The 23002-nt window shown below is 45.7% G+C and overlaps 1 protein-coding gene and 1 long non-coding RNA gene across 3 annotated transcripts in view; one reads left to right on the top strand and one right to left on the bottom strand.

Moving 5' to 3' along the window:
• FRMD4B (FERM domain containing 4B) overlaps positions 1–23002 on the top strand; it is a 207768-nt gene that overhangs the window by 42940 nt on the left and 141826 nt on the right. Inside the window, exon 2 of one of the 2 annotated variants that reach the window (XM_048857685.2) lies at positions 10354–10490. The exons of the other annotated variant lie outside the window; for it this stretch is intronic. The gene's annotated coding sequence lies outside the window, so the exon portion shown is untranslated. The remainder of the gene's footprint in view (positions 1–10353; positions 10491–23002) is intronic. 2 annotated transcript variants of the gene reach the window in all.
• Positions 19176–23002, bottom strand: part of LOC142072673 (uncharacterized) — an 82196-nt gene continuing 78369 nt past the window's right edge. The window contains exon 2 of the long non-coding RNA XR_012669179.1: positions 19176–20146. This is a non-coding gene — a long non-coding RNA (uncharacterized LOC142072673). The remainder of the gene's footprint in view (positions 20147–23002) is intronic.

Here is a 23002-nt window from a genome sequence, read left to right as displayed (position 1 = left end):
GACAGTGGCCAGTACCAGATCCTTCAGATAGGAGATGTAATGGGGTATATTGGCCATTTAAGGCAGAATTCTCGCAGTATGTCTGTGCTGCAATTAAAAACCCACCATTGGCCCATGCCAATGCCTTGGGCTCATGGGGCTTGGGCTAAGGGGCTGTTTAATTGCAGTGTAGATGTTCAGGCTGGAGCCTGGGCTCTGGGACCTTCCCACCTTGCGAGCTCTTCTCCAGCTCATGCGCTAAAAGTAGCGTAGCCACACTACAGTGATGCAAATGGCAGAAAGTGCAAGCTGCCCTGAGTACACACCTAGCAAGACCGTGTAACAGATCAGAAGCTAACGGCACTAATATAATCCACGCTCATTCAGGGTGGTGATCTGTCCCCCATCTAGTGGTGGCTGGGCCACACTGAGAGGTTGACTCTGTTCTAGGGCTGGCTGATGGCTGGCTCTCCCAGCGCGGGCAGTAAGTAGATGCTCATACTTCGATCCAGATGTCTCAGGTTTGATCCCTGCTGCCAGGACCCAATCAGGGATATCGCATCACAGCAAACCAGGAGGGAGAGAATGAGTGGCCAGTTGTGTTCGATGTTGGCTAGAACAAGCCATTAAAGGGTTTTAAAAACCGGGCTGCTGCTTTTGAGCTGGATTCCAAATGAAAGAACTTATTTGAAGTCAAGGGGCTTGTAAACTGGTGGAATGACTCGGCGGTTTTCGTCATCAAGGTCTCTTCTTTCCGGGTGAGTGACTATTACTCAAAACCAAAACGATTTAGCAGAATCCAAAAGCAAACAGAAAAGTCTCCACCGGCTGGGGTTTAACCCAGTCCCCAGCTGGCTTGGCTTGTGAGTCGGACCTCCCGGAAGCTGTTCTCCCTACTTCTGTCTCCTGAGGAATCATTCTTGTTGCACTTCTGCCTAAGCCCCAGTGCAAGAAGAGGGGGAAGCTGAGCTAAGGTTAATCCTTTGCACACCAGTAGTGTCCTGCAGCCTATCACAAGGGTAGTGAGTCACCAGTCTTTTGAATTCACTGTACCAAATTAATTCCTTATGTAACTCCACCAGAGTCCATGGAATTACATCACGGCTGAATTTGGCATGGGGTGACATGGAGAAGTGAAACTGCAGCTGTTTGCTTGAGGGAAGAATGAGCAGATCTTTCAATATCTGAATATCAGGTTTTGTTCAATATTTTCATAAATGATCTGGAGGATGGTGTGGATTGCACTCTCAGCAAATTTGCGGATGATACTAAACTGGGAGGAGTGGTAGATACGCTGGAGGGGAGGGATAGGATACAGAAGGACCTAGACAAATTGGAGGATTGGGCCAAAAGAAATCTGATGAGGTTCAACAAGGACAAGTGCAGAGTCCTGCACTTAGGATGGAAGAACCCAATGCACAGCTACAGACTAGGGACCGAATGGCTAGGCAGCAGTTCTGCAGAAAAGGACCTAGGGGTGACAGTGGACGAGAAGCTGGATATGAGTCAGCAGTGTGCCCTTGTTGCCAAGAAGGCCAATGGCATTTTGGGATGTATAAGTAGGAGCATAGCGAGCAGATCGAGGGACGTGATCGTTCCCCTCTATTCGACATTGGTGAGGCCTCATCTGGAGTACTGTGTCCAGTTTTGGGCCCCACACTTCAAGAAGGATGTGGATAAATTGGAGAGAGTCCAGCGAAGGGCAACAAAAATGATTAGGGGTCTGGAACACATGAGTTATGAGGAGAGGCTGAGGGAGCTGGGATTGTTTAGCCTGCAGAAGAGAAGAATGAGGGGGGATTTGATAGCTGCTTTCAACTACCTGAAAGGGGGTTCCAAAGAGGATGGCTCTAGACTGTTCTCAATGGTAGCAGATGACAGAACGAGGAGTAATGGTCTCAAGCTGCAGTGGGGGAGGTTTAGATTGGATATTAGGAAAAACTTTTTCACTAAGAGGGTGGTGAAACACTGGAATGCGTTACCTAGGGAGGTGGTAGAATCTCCTTCCTTAGAGGTTTTTAAGGTCAGGCTTGACAAAGCCCTGGCTGGGATGATTTAACTGGGAATTGGTCCTGCTTTGAGCAGGGGGTTGGACTAGATGACCTTCAGGGGTCCCTTCCAACCCTGATATTCTATGATTCTATGATGATTCAAGGGTCTCATATTAATGTTTACATTAAGTGGACACTCAACCTGAATATCCCGCTTCTGCCTGAAACTACTTTGCTTACTGTTGTTCTAAGTGAGAAGGTTCATACGCCTGGAAGAGGTTCTAGAGAGGAGTGGGGAAATTCTGAGGCTGTTTTTAAAATCTTTGTTTCTGTGTGCATTTGAGGGGACTCTGTTTGACACTCAGCTGCCTTCCCCAGACCTGAAGAAGAGCTCTGTGTAGCTTGAGAGTTTCTCCCTTCCACCAACAGAAGTTGATCCAATAGAAGATATTGCCTAGTCTCTCTCAGCACTCTGTAAAATAATTTTCACTGTGTTTCCCTTGCAGACCGTTAGGCCTGGATCCCCAGGCAGACCCCTGCACCAACACAGAGCTCATTGCAGGATTATACATGTCAAGACCAGAAAGGACCATCATGGTAATCTAGTCTGACCTCCTGAGTAACACAGAACATAGCATTTCACTCAGTAATTCCTGCATCAAGTTGGGTGGCCAGGTGGCTGGTTTTTGACTGGAAAGTCCAGTCAAAAAGGGGACCTAACAGTGTCAGGTCAGATCTACTGACCGGTCACCCGAAGTCTGGTTACCGGAGGCAGTGAGGCACCGAGTCCTCACCCGCGCCAGCCCCTACTCAGTCGGGGCTGCTTCCGGTCTGCATTGTGTGGCTGCAGCTCCCAGCCCCTGCTCTGTAGACGAGTCCTTCCCAACCTACACGGAGGGAAGGGAAGAGCAGCGAGTCATGGGGGAAAGAGGAGTGAACGGGGGGGGGTGGGACCTCAGGAGGAAGGGGTGGGCAGAGGTGGGGCCTCCGGGGAAGAGGCAGGGCAGCGGTGAGGCCTGGGAGAAGGGGTGGGGCAGGGGTGTGGTCAGGGGGACAAGGCGGGGCAGGGCTGCAGGAGGAAGGGCAGGGCAGGAGTATCCAGTTTTTATATATTACTAAATTGGCAACCCTAACCAAGATGCTATCAACAAGGCTGAACGCTATTGTGTATTCGTTTTGCTTAATTTGTTCGTGACCAAAGTGCCATGCCTCAGTTGTAACTGCCATGGTAGCACACCGAGCCCTGTCAGTTGACAGATGGTACTGCAGTCGATGCTTGAGGCCTAATGCTGTTCTGCCTTGCATCCTGGGTCATGGGAACTGAGCCAGTTGGGTTGCACCAAGCCTATAAGCCCACAGAGAACTTGACCCATAAAATGTACTGTGTACAAATTCTTAATAACTCTGTGTGTGTGAGAGAGAGAGAGAGAAACAGCCGGTTGAACTGGCTGAACGTTACAGAGCAATAAACTAACTGAAATGAATGACAAAAGCTGGGTGCCTGGTTAAATAGACTGGGCCCCATGTTTCCTTCCCACATGAAAAAACACTGAAAGAGAACCAGGCCACTGAAAAGCCTCATGGTGCAAAGAGAGTACCACTGCTGGGCTGTATTCCTCCCATTACGCAGCAGGGCCATGGCTGTGCCCTGGAAAGAAGAGGGGAGCCGGGCGTCTTTGGAGAAATGCACAGAGGGCATCTTTCCTTGTGCTGTGCGCCTCCTCAGAGATCGCTGCATGCCCAGCTCTGGGGCTAGCTCTGTTGCCATGTTGCCGCTGACTCCAGGGCGGTGACTGTGCTCGGTGACCCCTGCATATGGGAGGGGTAACGAACGCAGCATCAACTCATCGTGCGCCTTCAGAGCCCACATTGAGAAAACTAAAGCCAAGGTTGGCAGACGAAACAACCTTCTTGGCAAGTTGTCTATATCAAAGTGGGGTGTGCAGATCCTTTCACTCCATGAGCAGCAGCATTTTGCTGCTTCTCTGCTGAATACGCTTGTACAGTGGGGACACGATCCCCTTGCATGCTAGACCCTCTACTGAAGACCTCCTGCTGCTATGTTACAGGATGCCTTAAGCCTACCCACATCAACAGCCTTTGCACCTTCGCAGGTGTTGCTCTTCCTGATGTACACTGGAAAGTTGCTAGCAGAGTCAGGCAATGCACAGATGCAAGACCTCCGCTGTATGGTCTAACACCAGTGCTGAGTTGACTGAAGTCACAACAAAGTTTTCTTTCCACCATTAAACCCCCCACACTGCCGCAACTGAACCCTTGTCAGTTTGGGTGGCAAGCAAGGATAGAGAATGACCCTATAGCCTGTGCTCTCCGGCTCCCCCGAGTCAAGCACCTACCACCTGGTGATCAGCCCTGGCCTATATGGTTTAGCCTTAATCAACTCGGCAAGTCTATGCACAAGTTCAGTGCAACCAAGATAAAGTGGGGCTACAAAACCTGAAGCATCCCCTCCAATGCCAGCTGTTTGCGCGCAAGTTATCTTCCGTTGAGCTGGAAAATTGGAGTCATCTCGCTGAAACTGCCTGAGGAGAGCCCATGTGGGGAGTTCAGTATTGTTTTAAGAAGCTAGAAGTGAAACTTGGAGCTAGCAGACAAGTTAGTGTCCCAAATCTTTCTATTTATTAGGTTAATTTAGTGCCAGATTTATAGCCTCAGAGACTGAAATCATCAGTTTGGGCTTGATCCTACCCCCCACTAAAGTTGATCACAAAACTCCTGTTGTCTTCAGTGGTATGGAATTGGGTATTTTGTCCTGGAGTATCTTGTGCTGGGGATGAGTTGTGTCTGCATCCATTCAAACCTTGAGTCTTCTGAGAGGATACCGCGTGTGTCTGTTAGTACCAGTGCCCTGACTTCTGTGTCTGTGTACTAGGACCTGGACTCAGACCAAGACATTTCTTTATCACCGTTGAACTGTCCTCTGATGGTAATACATTAGGTAGCTGCTGTCCAGGACAGGCTTTGCACTGTTGATATAGAGGAGCGATGCTCTGTATCCTATTATGGGGCTGATAACAAGAGCCATACAATCAACATAACATAAGAACAGGCATAGGTCAGACCAAAGGTCCATCTAGCCGAGTATCCTGTCTCCTGACAGTGGCCAATGCCAGGTGCCCCAGAGAGAATGAACAGGACAGGTAATCATCAAGTGATCCATTCCCTGTTGCCCATTCCCAGCTTCTGGCAAACAGGCAGGGATGGTGTCTCTTGCGTATCTTGGCTAATAGCCATTGATGGACCTATCCTCCATGAACTGATCTAGTTCTTTTTTGAACCCTGTTATAGTCTTGCCCTTCATAGCAAAGAGTTTCACAGGTTGACTGTGTTGTGTGAAGAAATACTTCCCTTTTGTCTGCGTGCATGCAAAGTCATGAAAGTTTTGGTTAATCTAACTCTCAGAGTTTTTTTTTTTCTCTCTCTCTCTCTCTGTATGTAAGTATATTTCCGCATCTCCTCCTTATTGGGGGTTGCAGAGGTTATAACTGAGGGCAGACTTCAGCTTTTAGGTGCTGATCTTGAAAACTCTTACTTGTGTGATTAGTTGTCACTCCGACAGTCCCATTAAATTCAGTGGGACTACTTATGTGAAGAAGGATTATGCACATGAGAAAGAGTTAGCAGGAACAACCCCTTTGTGACTACCGTTGTATGCTAAGCATCTTACATGACACTGCAGACCCAAGGCAGTCATTGTGAGCAATGACCATCTTTTCCACTTCTGTTAGACGTCCAATTTCTATACCTCTGAATATGTGTCCACATATGACAGAACAAGAGCTTTTTCTTTGACTTCACTACTAGTGTATTACTGTACATCTGTGGTGTGCCTGGTTAGCAAAACACCATTTGGCAAGTGTATAACACTGTTTTATGGAGACAATATGGTTATAACTCAGTAGGAATAGTTTTCTCCTGCTGAGTTAATGTGTCCGGCAGGCTAACGACCAAATCCTATCATATATATTGTGACAGGGTCGGGCCAGATGGCTCCAGGGAGTGATAGAAGGCAGATATATTAGTCCCAAGTTAAGTAGGTCCCTTTTCCCTGGGTAAGGTAACAGGGAAGGTTCCAGAACAATCAGGAACCTTCTGGAAACAAGACAGACAGGCTGATTGGCTGCAGGTGTTCTAATCAAGAAGCTGCTAGAATCAATTAAGGCAGGCTAATCAGGGCACCTGGGTTTAAAAAGGAGATCACTTCAGTTTGTGGTGCGCGTGTGAGGAGCTGGGAGCGAGAACGCGTACTGTTGGAGGCCTGAGGAGTACAAGCATTATCAGACACCAGGAGGAAGGTCCTATGGTGAGGATAAGGAAGGGGTTGGGAGGAGGCCATGGGGAAGTAGCCCAGGGAGTTGTAGCTGTCACACAGCTGTTCCAGGAGGCACTCTAGACAGCTGCAGTCCACAGAGCCCTGGGCTGGAACCCGGAGTAGAGGGCGGGCCCGGGTTCCCCCCAAACCTTCCAACTTCTGGACAGACACAGGAGGAGCTGACCTAGACTGTGGATTCACGAAAACGGCCAAACTGAGGGCTGCCGTGAAGCTCCAAGGTGAGCAAATCCACCAATAAGTGCAAGATCCACCAAGGTAGAGGAGGAACTTTGTCACAATATATATTTTAGAAAACAAACAAACTTTCAGAAATTGTGTTTGGTCATTTGATCAGATCCTCATTGACTTCAATGGGGCTATGCAGATTTACACCAGCTTTGGATTTAGCCCTTTACTGCAACATGGAACAGTATATTGTATTGTCAACTCTTGTAATTAAACAAATATGAGATAGAAATGGAAAATTGGCTAAAAATAACAGCTCTTGGAAGCCCAGCTAGCAGGTCTATTTAGAAATTTCTTCACCTTCTTTGCTCTTCTGGTGAGAATAAGGGAATTCTTCCCATGGGGTAGATTTAAGAACCTGGAAAGTTATTAGTACACTTGTGAATCTTGCACTAATGAATTATCTTGTAATTCTTATGCAATGTATAGCATGCTAGTTTTTTCTGTACCCTACTAGAGGTCTTTGTATATTAGGATGTACAGAGTTCATCCAAGAAAGATCAGAATTTTTTTTTTTAAATAAAGGGAAAATTGTATCTCACTCTTGTATTTTAAAACGGCTTGAAGAGGTTTTGCTCAGATGTCCCAGAACAGTTCACCTTCAAGCAGAGGGGAGGCCTGGAAAGCCCCATCCCCCGTAGGTGAAACTTTAGAGAAATTGTGGATAGTCAGAAGTAGGGCCTTATCGCTGCATTAGTCCAGTTTTACACTGCTGTAACTTCACTGAAATCAATGGAGATGCAGAAAGGTAAAGTTGGACTGACTAGGAATGAATCCGGCCCAACAGTGATTACCAAAGCATTTCTGTTATAATCTATCTGTGACTAATATTTCTTCTCTCGCCTGTCTCCATGAGAATTTTGCTATTGATTTTGGCGGGAGAAGGATTGGACTTTATCCTTGTAACATTCCACTGTTGTCGTTTCTAAGAGTACCCTTTCCCCTTGTCCAGCTTTTATCCATGACCAGCAGCGCTCATTGCTTGCATATTTTTGTGGTATTCTTTTAAAACTCAATACACATTTTAAAATTCTATACTGGCTAATTGCAACCCCAATGACTGAAGTCAAAAATTAAGCTCCAAAATTTGTGCTGTCTATATTCTGACTGTTAAGTGTAATGATCTTTATTTAGTTCAAAATGGCTTCCTTTTTCCAATATATTTTTATATAAATGAAAATCCGTAAGCAAGTAGAGCTAAAATAATAGGAAATCCTGATTTGTGGCTGAAAATTTTTCATTCACCCCATGCATATGAGAAGCTGCAGGGTCTCAAACAGTGACCTCATGTATTACTAAGCTTGATGAGTTCTTTAATGTAGTTTAATTGCTTGAGGCTAACCTTGTAACAGGGTAGAATGTGACGTTCAGTCTGCTTCTTTCTGCGATTTAAGGGGCATAGAGTTCAAATATTTGTGAAGTAAAAATAAGTTTATCAACATTGTAAATGTCAGTTTATTGTAAATATCAATTCAGTGTAAGTGCCTCAGTGTGCCAGCACACTTTTTAACAATAAAAAGCTGGAAAAAATCATTGTGATGCATGTTATCAGTTAAAATGACTGAGGAATGAAGCTCAGAATCCTAATAAGTTTCACATGGTTAGTAGATTGTATCTTTATAATGATATGAGTGTATAGAGGTGAATCAGACTTTAAACTTGAGGAAAATATTTTGAAAACAGCAAGGGTGGTAAATTACCCCTGGGGTCAAATTAAAATGAATAATTTTTAGACTTAAGATTTGTGATCTATTCAAGGGAAGAATACCTTGAGCACCCTGTATTTTCTTTTGTGGCCATGTCCTTCTTTACAAAATCAATTTAGACCCCAATCCTGAAATCAGACAGCAGTGTAAGCAAACCATTGAGGGCACACTGAGCCTGATTGCCTTCAGTGAGGCTGTGCATCGGTTTAGTGATCTGTCCATGTGAATCCAATTGCAGAATAGAGGACTTAGTGCATCTGGTACTGCAGGCATCCAGAACAGAGAATAGGCCATAAAATATGAAAAGCGAGACCTGTCTAATTTACAAAATAATGTATTTAAATATAGCACTACATCGGAATATTAGCTGTGCAGTCCCTTCTGGTCTGTGAGCCATTTTTTACTGCACCCCAGATTGAAATGACTATCAGTGTTGGGCTGTTTGATTGCAAAATGCTCTGAACAGTGAAAGCTGGCTTTTTGTACAGTCTGCCCTCTAGTGTACAGATGGCTGCCTTAAATAAAATAACATGGAGAAAAGGAAATGAGAATGTAGTGGTCTCAGATTACACTCTCTTGTAAAAAACATCTTGACCAATAGGTGTACTTCAATCCATTTTAAACTGCGTTATAATTAATACTACATAGTCTTCTCCAAGGACAGTGTAACTTGCTTACCATAAACTCTGTTATAATGAAATTTCATTTATAGTGAAGAAGCTTGAAAGTCTCCGTTGAATCAATTTGTACGTTGAAACATCTGGAATTTATTCTAGCACCCTTATACTGCTCTCATTAAAGGAGATGGCAAAACGCTCATTGACTTGACTTCACACCCTCCTGCTAAGGGCAAAATACTCCTCTAAGATCTTGACGGGGAATTGTAGCTTCAGTTTTTAAAAGTAAAATACTCTAGGAGTAGCAGGGGTGGACCTTGAGTCTGATATTCTGTTCCGAGATGTGCCACAGTGTGGTTTAGTGATAGCCCTCCACACACATCTTAGAGGACAGCTTTGCCCTGTAAAGTTCTCCTCCTGCAAAGTGATTTGCCATCATAGACACTTTTGATCACATGGAGCCCCAGGGAAGTCATTGAAGAATGAGATGTGACTGCTTGAGCTAAAGGATCGGATCCAGTAACTTGAACTCGATGGGATTTCACGTAAAAAGTCTTTTGTGGGTTTATGGTTGTAGTCTATATTTTTTTGGTGGGCCAGATGTTCTTGTCTCTGTAGAGTAGACCTGGCCTGAGAGCTTAACATGTGAGAGTCATGACAGCTCCTGGCCAAAAAACCCTACCCCAAGCAGAGATTTCTGTAACTGGAGAAGAGCCAGAGATGCTAAGATACCTTACTAGGAAACTTGCTATTGCTACTGTTTGAGTAGCTTTTGATTGTAAAGGAAAACAGGCATTACAAAAACCTGAGGTAGAGATACTTGAATGTGGGAAGGGGACACGAGCGATGTAGTGGCATTATGGAGAGTGGCAACTTGGAAAGTCTGATGCACGGGTGGGGATTTCAAGTGTCTGTTGGTGCTGTCGGCCTTTTGAAGAACAGTAGGTTAGAAATTGGGTAGTGTCCGGGTTTAAGGAACTGCTTGTCAAGTGCCTCTTTACCCATCCTGCTTCTGTTTTCATAACCAGTGTTACTAAATTTAGGCAGGACATGTTTCTTTAAGGGATCTGCTTAGTTTTGACTTCTGTAATTAGCTAACATGTACATTTCTGTTCCATTAGATTAATGCATGAAGTGGAGTAAAGAACTGTGCATAGATGAAGTTAAAAGACATTAAGCAAATCTGGCTTTGTATCTCCAATGAACTGAAACATACAGCCGGAGAAAATGCTGGACTGTAGACCACTCGGGGACGTTAACAGGGAACAATGGCACTGTTTCATTTGTGTAGAAATATCTTAGCAGTAACGCTCGTTTTATATACCACTCTAATCTGTAGTACGTAGCTGGTTATTGCCAGTATCAGATGGGGAGGGTTGTTCTGGAGAGTTTCAGGAATGAACTGAAAACCGCACATTGGGAGGGTGGATGAGGTTTTTGCCCCCTGAAGAAAAATTGAAATTTTGTCGTCTTTGCTGTAGCGCTTCATGAAGGATCTGGCTAGAGCAGAGGAAGGCATGAAAGACTTAGAAGGATGAAATCGGTGCATAGTAATGGAAAACTGAAGGATATTACAGAGAGGATTAAATAGAGACGGAAGGCTGTGCCCGAGCTAAAGGTAGGAACCAATACAAAACCTTCACCTTGTAAAGGCCTATGGTATCATGTCAGTGATGTGATCACCAATGAAAAATAAGGTTATTAAGCTAGAGATACAAGAAAAGTTCTGAAAATCTAATGGTCCAAGCCAGGCATTTCATATTAGTCCATCATTTGGGCGAGTCAGTGATACAGGATCCTTCTAGGAGCGCATGGTGAAGTGGGTGACCACGTTCCCTGGATTCCAGTAATGCTTGTCGTAATAAAGCAGCTGTCGGTGACATGCAGCAAAGCGCAAACGGGTGTAATGATGCTACCCACAACAAGGGTTGGTGTGATTCCTTGCTGTGTAAAGTGGCATGCGTGATATGCTTCTCTGTGCACTCAGAGGATTGTGGATTAATTCTCATCGGGGGGGAAATGTGGAAAATCGACCTAGTGAGTCTTTAAGTTTGCAAAAAATTACACTGTAGTCCCAGTGAAATCAAGTTTTGCCATTGCTCTCAGTGAGGCCAGGAACGGGGCCAGTGGCTGCTTCCTGTGTTCTGTGATGCAAAAAATATATTGAGTTTGTATTGAGACCAGCCTCTCCTTCAGTACAGTTATATAGTGTTGAAATCCTAGCGATCTGTTATCTTGTTCTGGGCTTATGTGCATTAAATCAGATATGCAACAAAGAGCATCAATTCACTTTGCCTCCCCCCAAATGCACATGGGAATTAATGTAGATTTTAAAGATGCAGAACAAAACATGGAAAATTATTCTCATAGATCAAAAGACAGCCTGTACAAAATGTGCTCATAAATGCTGGAAATTCTCTTTCCTCCTGTATGAAGACAGGAGACTGTAGTTAGTAATTTACTACAAAGTGATGCTGGTTTTCTTAGTTATTCTGTATTCTCTCCAGGTAGGTATATTGTGTTCATTATTGGAAGGCAGGCATGATATCAGATGAGGGTAGAGTATTTAGGTAGGGAAAGTGGGTGTCATTTGGGGGGGACCCCTGCCTACTGCCTTTGGACCTAGCTCCATAGCTGAAAGAGGAAGACGTACCCATATCTAAAACTCAAATAAAAGAGCCAGAAGAGAAAAATCAGAGTTTAGAGAGGTTGGACTATCTGACTTCTGTGGGTCCTACAGGAATTACAAAATTCTAGTCTCTATTTGTTCTTGCACTTCTAATGAGCGAGTTCCCGTGCCCTTCGAAAACTTTGGGTGCCGTTCTTGGGTCCCACCAAGCTACATTTTCCACAGGGCTGAGGAGGGAGCAAAAACAGATGAAAAATGCCTGATCCAGAGGGTAACCAGGGGCTGAGCTGGCCCCAGCATAAATTAGAGGTAGCTTTCCTCTATTCTGGTTGCAAAAGTCCCCGGCGGCTGTCCTGCTGCCTTCAGGTCACTGAAGCATAAGGTGCTTTTCCGCTTCTCATGCTCCAGGAATTTCCCTACTTTAGGGGGGCCCCGCAATTGCTCACTTAGGTCAGCTTTCTGGCCCCTTTAGGTCATGTGAGTGATGAAGGGAGGCCGCACTGGGGGAAGACTGTCTCTCCCATTGTCTCCTCTTGCAAGCTTCTAGCCTGGATAGTTTTCCTCCCCAAGTGAAAAAAATCTTCTAAAACTTCAGAAGTTGCTGCAGACATTGAGAGGCAAGGCAAAGTGGAGGCCAGGAGTGCAGTGATTGTATACCCCATGTATGGACACAAGACGTCACTCTGTGAAGATAAAGTCAGACAGTTGTTTCCACGAAGGGTCACCTACATCTACACCAAATAATGTCTGCAGTGAGGATTCTCCTTTGTTTCCATGTGAGATGACCCATGTTCAACAAGGAACTGAAGTCTTGTGCAAAAGATAAGATAGCCACTGACCTCTTCACGATGCGCTGAATTCTGAGGTCCTTCGTCAGAGAACCCACTTTCCAGTCTAAAGGTGCCCAATGCCCTTGACAGTGTGATCCCAAGCAACTTGTCCAGGGTCACACAGGAAATCTGTAGTGGAGCCAGTAAATTGAAGCCAGGTCTCCCACGTTCCAGATTAGTACCCTCCCCGCTGGACCATCTGTCCATCTCTCTCCTGTATGCTAGGATAGCTGAGGGTAGAATTGACTCTAAAATCAGGCATGAGGATGGGTGTAAACGGCACCGGAGCAGATTAACCCTGGGTACGTCTACGCTGTGGTTTAAAACCTTCAGTAGAAAGTATCTGAGCCTGGGCACTCGCACTCTGGTGCTGAAACTGCAGTATAAATGTTCGGGCTGGGGCTGGAGCTCGGGCTCTGAAACCCACCCTCCTGCCTCGGCTTCAAAACCAGAGCCCAAACATGTGAGCTGCTGTTCTTGTGTCCTAGCATGAGCCCCTGAATCTGTCCACCTGGGCTCTGAGACTTGCTGCCACGGGTTTTGAAATGCACTGGAACTGTACCCTTGAAGGCTGAGTGGAAGCAGTGGGATTTGAAGAAGGGGCTGCCTGAGGAAAAGACACATTTAGAATTAGGCAGAGATACAAAGGCAGCATTAGAGAAGACTTTGTGGAAAGTAGCCAGCTTGCAGCTCTAAATGAAATGCAATGTCAGGTGGATATCTAACCTAGCATTAGTGAGAGTCAAGCCCAGGTAAGATTTGGGATTGGTATTGCCTTGAATTTTAATTGAAGTGTTTCTCTGGTGGTCACTGTCTTAGCTGAGACACCAGGTACTGAACCAGGAACCCCACAGCTAAAAGCAGGAGCTATTTAGGCTTGAGCTGAAGAGCCAGAGTGCACTCTCTGGGGCTGTTGCAGACTCACCTTTGCAGATCACCACAGCGGGGCACTTGTAACACACTCACCGGAGCGCTACACTCCCTTTATTCTCTCTCCTTTAGCAGGAACAGTTCACCATCTTAGTTCCAGACAGAGAAGTGGGGACTTGGGATGGGTCCAAGGTTTGGGTTTCTTTTACACACGATCCCTTAGAAGTATACTTTATCATTAGACCAGCAGAGGGAGCTGTATGAATAGCATAGTTACTAGCCAGCATCTTCCACTGTGGGAATAGGAAGAGTAACACATTCAGCCCTCCTTGCGGCAGAAGATATTTGGCCCATCTGCTGGCCCAGCTCACCTATGCAGTAGCGCTCCAGTCTGATTCCCTGCCAGCTGGCTAGTCCTATGGTGTTCACTTGAACAATAATTGAAAGGAGAGAAGCTAGGTGTTATATAGCAACCTCAGCCCCATCTCTTCTCACGCTGTCCTAGGTAGCTTAGTTACGAGCTGAGATCCTTCAGAATCCTGCGGACATGAAAGTTGAAAGCTAAAATTAATGGGTGTTTATCAGTACAAAAGGTTTTCTCTCCCCCCACCCCACTCTCCTGCTGGTTTATGGCTGACTTAGAACAACGCTTCCTCAGCTCTCGTCCCCTAAAGCCCCTACTCTGCTTGCGCTATATTGATGACACCTTCATCATCTGGACCCATGGAAAAGAAGCCCTTAAGGAATTCCACCATGATTTCAACAATTTCCATCCCACCATCAACCTCAGCCTGGATCAGTCCACACAAGAGATCCACTTCCTGGACACTACAGTGCTAATAAACAATGGTCACATAAACACCACCCTATACTGGAAACCTACTGACCGCTATTCCTACCTACATGCCTCCAGCTTTCACCCTGACCACACCACACGATCCACTGTCTACAGCCAAGCTCTGCGATACAACCGCATTTGCTCCAACCCCTCAGACAGAGACAAACACCTACAAGATCTCTATCAAGCGTTCTTACAACTACAGGTTTCAGAGGAACAGCCGTGTTAGTCTGTATTCGCAAAAAGAAAAGGAGTACTTGTGGCACCTTAGAGACTAACCAATTTATTTGAGCATGAGCTTTCGTGAGCCACAGCTCACTTCATCAGATGTGTACCGTGGAAACTGCAGCAGACTTTATATACACACAGAGAATATGAAACAATACCTCCTCCCACCCCACTGTCCTGCTGGTAATAGCTTATCTAAAGTGATCAGCAGGTGGGCCATTTCCAGCACAAATCCAGGTTTTCTCACCCTCCACCCCCCCACACAAATTCACTCTCCTGCTGGTGCTAGCCCATCCAAAGTGACAACTCTTTACATAATCAAGTCGGGCTATTTCCTGCATAGATCCAGGTTCTCTCACTTCCCCCCCACCCCCATACACACACAAACTCACTCTCCTGCTGGTCTAAACTGACCACTCTCCAAGTTTAAATCCAAGTTAAACCAGAATATCTGGGGGGGGGGGGGGGGGGGGGTAGGAAAAAACAAGAGGAAACAGGCTACCTTGCATAATGACTTAGCCACTCCCAGTCTCTATTTAAGCCTAAATTAATAGTATCCAATTTGCAAATGAATTCCAATTCAGCAGTTTCTCGCTGGAGTCTGGATTTGAAGTTTTTTTGTTTTAAGATAGCGACCTTCATGTCTGTGATTGCGTGACCAGAGAGATTGAAGTGTTCTCCGACTGGTTTATGAATGTTATAATTCTTGACATCTGATTTGTGTCCATTTATTCTTTTACGTAGAGACTGTCCAGTTTGACCAATGTACATGGCAGAGGGGCATTGCTGGCACATGATGGCATATATCACATTGGTGGATGTGCAGGTGAACGAGCCTCTGATAGTGTGGCTGATGTTATTAGGCCCTGTGATGGTGTCCCCTGAATAGATATGTGGGCACAATTGGCAACGGGCTTTGTTGCAAGGATAAGTTCCTGGGTTAGTGGTTCTGTTGTGTGGTATGTGGTTGTTGGTGAGTATTTGCTTCAGGTTGCGGGGCTGTCTGTAGGCAAGGACTGGCCTGTCTCCCAAGACTTGTGAGAGTGTTGGGTCATCCTTTAGGATAGGTTGTAGATCCTTAATAATGCGTTGGAGGGGTTTTAGTTGGGGGCTGAAGGTGACGGCTAGTGGCGTTCTGTTATTTTCTTTGTTAGGCCTGTCCTGTAGTAGGTAACTTCTGGGAACTCTTCTGGCTCTATCAATCTGTTTCTTTACTTCTGCAGGTGGGTATTGTAGTTGTAAGAAAGCTTGACAGAGATCTTGTAGGTGTTTGTCTCTGTCTGAGGGGTTGGAGCAAATGCGGTTGTATCGCAGAGCTTGGCTGTAGACGATGGATCGTGTGGTGTGGTCAGGGTGAAAGCTGGAGGCATGCAGGTAGGAATAGCGGTCAGTAGGTTTCCGGTATAGGGTGGTGTTTATGTGGCCATTGTTTATTAGCACTGTAGTGTCCAGGAAGTGGATCTCTTGTGTGGACTGGACCAGGCTGAGGTTGGTGGTGGGATGGAAATTGTTGAAATCATGGTGGAATTCCTCAAGGGCTTCTTTTCCATGGGTCCAGATGATGAAGATGTCATCAATATAGCGCAAGTAGAGTAGGGGCTTTAGGGGACGAGAGCTGAGGAAGCGTTGTTCTAAATCAGCCATAAAAATGTTGGCATACTGTGGGGCCATGCGGGTACCCATAGCAGTGCCGCTGATCTGAAGGTATACATTGTCCCCAAATGTGAAATAGTTATGGGTAAGGACAAAGTCACAAAGTTCAGCCACCAGGTTAGCCGTGACATTATCGGGGATAGTGTTCCTGACGGCCTGTAGTCCATCTTTGTGTGGAATGTTGGTGTAGAGGGCTTCTACATCCATAGTAGCCATGATGGTGTTATCAGGAAGATCACCGATGGATTGAAGTTTCCTCAGGAAGTCAGTGGTGTCTCGAAGGTAGCTGGGAGTGCTGGTAGCGTAGGGCCTGAGGAGGGAGTCTACATAGCCAGACAATCCTGCTGTCAGGGTGCCAATGCCTGAGATGATGGGGCGCCCAGGATTTCCAGGTTTATGGATCTTGGGTAGTAGATAGAATATCCCAGGTCGGGGTTCCAGGGGTGTGTCTGTGCGGATTTGATCTTGTGCTTTTTCAGGAAGTTTCTTGAGCAAATGCTGTAGTTGCTTTTGGTAACTCTCAGTGGGATCATAGGGTAATGGCTTGTAGAAACTCGTGTTGGAGAGCTGCCGAGCAGCCTCTTGTTCATATTCCGACCTATTCATGATGACAACAGCACCTCCTTTGTCAGCCTTTTTGATTATGATGTCAGAGTTGTTTCTGAGGCTGTGGATGGCATTGCGTTCCGCATGGCTGAGGTTATGGGGCAAGTGATGCTGCTTTTCCACAATTTCAGCCCGTGCACGTCGGCGGAAGCACTCTATGTAGAAGTCCAGTCTGCTGTTTCGACCTTCAGGAGGAGTCCATCTAGAATCCCTCTTTCTGTAGTGTTGGCAGGGAGACCTCTGTGGATTAGTATGTTGTTCAGAGGTATTTTGGAAATATTCCTTGAGACGGAGACGTCGAAAATAGGATTCTAGGTCACCACAGAACTGTATCATGTTCGTGGGGGTGGAGGGGCAGAAGGAGAGGCCCCGAGATAGAACAGCTGCTTCTGCTGGGCTGAGAGTATAGTTGGATAGGTTAACAATATTGCTAGGTGGGGTGAGGGAACCATTGCTGTGGCCCCTTGTAGCATGTAGTAGTTTAGAAAGTTTAGTGTCCTTTTTCTTTTGTAGAGAAGCAAAGTGTGCATTGTAAATGGCTTGTCTAGTTTTAGTAAAATCCAGGTGCCACAAGTACTCCTTTTCTTCTTACAACTACAATACCCACCTGCGGAAGTGAAGAAACAGATTGACAGAGCCAGAAGAGTTCCCAGAAGTCACCTACTACAGGACAGGCCTAACAAAGAAAATAACAGAACGCCACTAGCCGTCACCTTCAGCCCCCAACTAAAACCCCTCCAACGCATTATCAAGGATCTACAACCTATCCTAAAAGATGACCCAACACTCTCTCTCATCTTGGGAGACAGGCCAGTCCTTGCCTACAGACAACCCCCCAACCTGAAACAAATACTCACCAGCAACCACGTACCACACAACAGAACCACTAACCCAGGAACCTATCCTTGCAACAAAGTCCAACTGTGTCCACATATCTATTCAGGGGACACCATCATAGACCTAATCACATCAGCCACACTATCAGAGGCTCGTTCACCTGCACATCTACCAATGTGATATATGCCATCATGTGCCAGCAATGCCCCTCTGCCATGTACATTGGTCAAACTGGACAGTCTCTACGTAAAAGAATAAATGGACACAAATCAACCAGTCGGAGAACACTTTAATCTCTCTGGTCACGCGATTACAGACATGAAAGTTGCGATATTACAACAGAAAAGCTTCAAAACCAGACTCCAGCGAGAGACTGCTGAATTGGAATTCATTTGCAAATTGGATACAATTAACTTAGGTTACCTTGCATAATGACTTAGCCACTCCCAGTCTCTATTCAAGCCTATTTCCCCTTGTTTTTTCCTCCACCTCCTCTCCCCCCCACCCCTTCCTCAGACGTTAAACCCTGGATTTGTGCTGGAAATGGCCCACCTTGATAATGGCCACACACATTGTAAGGAGAGTGATCACTTTAGATAAGCTATTATCAGCAGGAGAGTGAGGTGTGGGGAGAGAGAACCTTTTGAAGTGATAAACACCCATTTTTTCATGATCTGTGCGTATAAAAACATCCTCACTGCATTTTCCACTTTTATGCATCCAATGAAGTGAGCTGTAGCTCACGAAAGCTTATGCTCAAATAAATTGGTTAGTCTCTCAGGTGCCACAAGTACTCCTTTTCTTTTTGTGAATACAGACTAACACGGCTGCTACTCTGAAACCTAAAATTAATGAATGTTTTCTCCTGTGCTGGATTTAGTCTTTAATTCACACAAGTCCCACCCAAATCTCAGTTTAAAAAATTAGAGACTGGAAACTTTGACTTGTTCAAGGTAGTTGTTGTTTGTTCTTTCTCCTATGATTATAATTGAGACAGTTTCTTAATGAAATACTGATGGAAATCCTTGGACTATTTAGAGATGAAACAGCTCATATAAATGTGCTCTGGCACGATGAGTAAACAGCTGGAAAATGTGCCTCTCCTGCAATATTCCAATGGTATGAAGCATCATCAAGAGCTATTCGTCAGGGTGGCATTACTACAGCTCTGTAGTATGCCGAAAGGAATAGGAAAGTAAATCCCCTCCATCATCACTGTGAGTTCCCATATTGGGAAACAGATGGTGCTCTTCTATGATTGTACCTGGTATGAGACTACTGCATAATTTATCAGTATAGAAACATGAATTGTATTACAGTGACTGCTGTGTTTGTTTTTGTTTTTGTTTTTTTTTTTTTTTTTACATTTGATATACCAATGGCCAATTTAGCTAATTCCCCTCCCTCCACATACACTGAGGTTTAGGTAGTACCAGCCATGATTTACTAGAAGAATGCCTGAGTATATGATGCCCTTACCATTCCTCCAGTGAAACCCTAAATCACATTCATGAGTTGTGCTCTGAGTCTCGTTCTGAAGGTGCTGGTTGCTCCCTGGAAGGTACTGAGTGCTCTTAACACCCCCTAGACTTCAGTGGACATTTAAGGGTACTCAGCCCCTTGCCAAAATGCAGTCTAAGAACTATGTAGGATCAGAAAGAGGGTCACAGCCACTGATATCCCGTACTATACTTCGTTCTTCCTGCGTCTCTATTCCTTTTGTGCCCATTGCAAGACTCGACATGAGGGTAAAACAGGACGGGAGGCCATGAATAAGGGTGATGTAAAGCCAGTGGTCTTCCATCTTCTCTCTAGCTGTAACTGGGAGTCCCCTCCCATGTATCCATATGGGTTGTGCAGGGTAGAGTAGTCTTGATCCCATTAGCAGCCCCTAAGATGAGGACAAGCCGCAGCAAGGCAACCTCTAACAATCTATTCAGACAGCTAATTGGTGAGTGGCAGTAGTTTTTATAGTGTCCAGTTCCCACCCTCTGAACACATGGAAGGCCTAATAAAAGCACTTAGTTTGTTCCCAGACATCCTCTTCCTCCTCCAGATGGCTTCCCGGAGCTGGCCAAGCTCACATAATGCTCTTTCCAAGGAGGATGGGGCGAACACGTTATTCTTATGCAGACTTGGCCAATGAAAATCGCACCTCTTAAAAACAAAACATTGATTAGAATAGCAGCTCGGGCGGCCCACACACCTGTTCTGCGTCCCATTGGGTACAAAGAAATAAGTGTTTTCTTTTTAAAAGCTCTTCAAACCCCCTCCCTTCCATCCTTTTAAAAAGTCAGTTGCCAGCAGGGAGCAGTCAGTTACCCGTGTTTTCCATTCTGTGTGTGAGGAGGGAAAGGTGTGGCTCGGTGATTACCGCTGTGTGGCGATTGTTAGCCAATGCAGAGCTTTTACTTGTATCCATTGTAACACTCATAAGAAGCCACTCGCTTGAATGTTTCTAGACTAGCTGCCTAGGCCGTGGGGAGGTTGCGATGTTACACAACGGTCCGCAGTGGAGCTGGAGTTGGAGCTGATGAAACTATGGGGAGCCTGAACAGAAAAATATTTCACGTTTAGAATCCTCTCTCTTCTCTGCTCTTCTGCCTGCCTCTGACAAGGCAGCTGCTTTTTGAGTCTACAACAAGAAAGTCTGAAATGCCAACCTAGCGCGAAGCAACGCCGTGTGCTCTTCTCCCTCAGACTGGTTCCATCAGTCCCTGCAGGTTCCCAGACGTTTGGCTTGCTCTTTCCTGTGTCCTGATGAATCATGCGCCACTTTCCCCCTGTAAAGAGAAGGGCGAGATTTTCTGTCAGTCAATTTCGAGTTTCTGGCACTGCGCTTCTCCTCCTGTGGTGAGTCTGCCACACCCGCTGTGGTGCTGTTATGACGATCTGGATCTCTACTACACACCCACACGTTGCCTCAGTTCAGGGATTTACAGTAAAGGCCTGATCCTCCCCCCCCCTCCCTTCAAATCAATGGGAGCCTTGCCTTGACTTCAGTGAGAGCAGAATTGGCCTCAAAGTGCTGCAGGAAGCCAGGCTTAGTGCAGCCTGGCAGCAGGGCAGATGGAGTAGCATCCAAAGGGACATCAGCAGAGGCTCAAGGACTTAAAAATAAATCAGCTTCTATCCCCCAGGCAGGACAGGTGGTAGCAGGTGGAGGTAACTGGGGCGGCCAATTGCTGACGTTCATTGGTGTTACTCCATGGCCTTCAGGGGGAGCAGACTGTCCCTCACCCTCCCAGTGTGCCCAATCTTGTATCCGGGTTGCGGTCTGTGCGTAGGACACCTGCCACTTGTTCTTGTTCTGTCACTCTCCCCTGGATCGTTGTTGTATGCTGTTTCAGAGGGGGGAGGCCTCTCTTTCCTCTCTCTCCTTTAGGGAGCTGACTCAGCTCATGTTGTCACAATGGCCAGGGGCAGTCAGGACGTCGCCCTCTCCAGTTTCCCTTTCTAACTTCCTTTCTCATTGTTTGTGTTTCAGACGCTTCCAAATGTCACTGTTCCCACTGGAGGTCGTGTCTTATTAAAAAAAACAAAACAAAAACAAAACCCACTGCGAGGGTCAGTCCTTTCCCTTGCTGCACTGATTTTTCTTTTTTTAAATTTTTTTGGAATGAGTGCTTTAGCTATTAAAGGATTCCTTTGAGCAGCCCTTTGAATAAAAAATATGTACCAGTTTCAGATGTGCACTATAATTGCACTTGTTCATATCAGTGTAGAAAGGGACCCATGATCTGATGTGGCCTAGCCAGGGATTTCTGGAAATTGAGGGGACAGGGAACTAGTCACAGAGTGGTCCCAGATGTCACATCTTAAACTCTAAGACTTAGGCTTAGAGTACTCTTACATTCTATTCCCAGGTATGCCACTTACTTGCTCTGTGACTTGGCAACTCCATAAACTTCTCTGTGTCTTAATGTGCCCCTCTATAAGATGGGCATAAAAATACTTCCCTATTTCCAAGCCCTACGAAATGGATGTGATCCCCCTGGAGTATGTGGTTGAAAACCTTGTGTTACTGGAGTTGTGTTTTCTTGCATGGTGAAGCTCCCCGGAGAACGCTGAGATTTGATTTTTTTTTTTAGATGCGTGCTGTACATCAAAGCACTGTTTGTGCCAAAGTGAATCTGCTGTAATAAACAAAGCCTATTGATTCACCACCTTTCTGAATCCTAGATTATCATTGACTTTTTATTCCCCAGATTGTTAAAAGTTCATTCATTTCTGTTAGCAAAGTGCTAACAGAAAGGAGTATTAATTGCCCTAGGAATAGGTAATACCATTTTTAATCACTCTTGCTTGCAATCTTATCATGCATGCCCACTGCGTACACAATGCACTCACAAAATGCATTGTTTGGTATCGCTCAGAATATTTTTGGTACTGGCAGCTTGCTAGAGTCTATGCCATAAACCTATATCTATCCCTCCGTTTCAACAGTGCTATGTTTGCCCCAATGTATGTCCCTCCTATTGCAAAAATCTTTCTTTTCTAAAAGTTATTTTTTTAAATCTTATATGGGCATGTTATAAGCACCACTGATGTAAGTGGAAAAACTCCCATTGACTTCAGTGGGCATTGGATGACAGCAATATTTGCACCTCTTTCATTCAAACGTGAAAACGTCTCTGAGCAGGGCTTTAAGTTACAGTTGACACTCAAGCAGAGGTGCTTAGGCCTGGTCTACCCAGGAGGGGCGAGCTAAGTCGGTCTAAATTACGCAACTTCAGCTACGAAAATAGCATACGAAAACTGCGGTAGGTTGACTGCTGCTCCTTCCCCGTCAACTCCACCTACGCTTCTTGCTCTGGTGGAGTACCGGAGTTGAGAGGAGAGCGCTCGGCGGTCAATTTATCACGTCTTCACTAGACGCGATAAATCGACCTCCGGTGGATCGATCGCTCCGCCGTACATGTAGACGTAGAGGGTGCATGCACAAGGCAAGTACAGTGGCCCAGGAGCAGCTGCTAAACCCTTTCCCAGGGTACATTTTGTCCCCCTTCCCTACCCCTTGAACAGACCCATCTCGCTGGCCATTGAGAAGGGAAACAGGGTCATGAACTTGTCTCCTCTTGTGGGGTATATAGTTAAGTATTTATATAATGGTAGCCTCCAAAGGGCACATTTGGGATTGGGACCCCATTGTGCTGGGTGTTGTACAAACACAGCAAGAAACCATCCCTGCCCAGAAGGGCTTGCAATCTGAAATTGCAGATGGAGGGTAGACAGTGGGGATACAACATACAAGCCAACGGATTTGGTGAAGACTTGGTTCAGTTTTGTTAGTCATGTGGATTTTGTTTTCTTTTAGTTGGTAATAGAGGAGGAGATGAAGGGAGAAGGGGAGAGGAAGAGGGGAAGATCAACAGATGCAGTTGTCACCTTCCTAGCCATGATTGTGTTTTGCAGGCACCCTGGTGGAAGTGAGTCTTCAGGAGGGATTTGAAGGAAGAGAAGCTAGCGGCAGTTTGGATTTTATCAGCGTGTTTTCTCCTTGTATAAGGGGTAGCATGGGAGAAAGCACAGAGGTGTTTAAGGTAGTCCCTTGATCATTATGTGGTGGCATGCTGGGGTCAGGATTGGGTCTGATTTTGGGCAGGGATTCCGAGGGAAGAAGAAAACAAAGGCCTTGC

This window comes from Caretta caretta, chromosome 7, assembly GCF_965140235.1.
Source record: "Caretta caretta isolate rCarCar2 chromosome 7, rCarCar1.hap1, whole genome shotgun sequence".
NCBI classification, from domain to species: domain Eukaryota; kingdom Metazoa; phylum Chordata; order Testudines; family Cheloniidae; genus Caretta; species Caretta caretta.
This window is presented reverse-complemented; position numbering and strand designations above follow the sequence as displayed.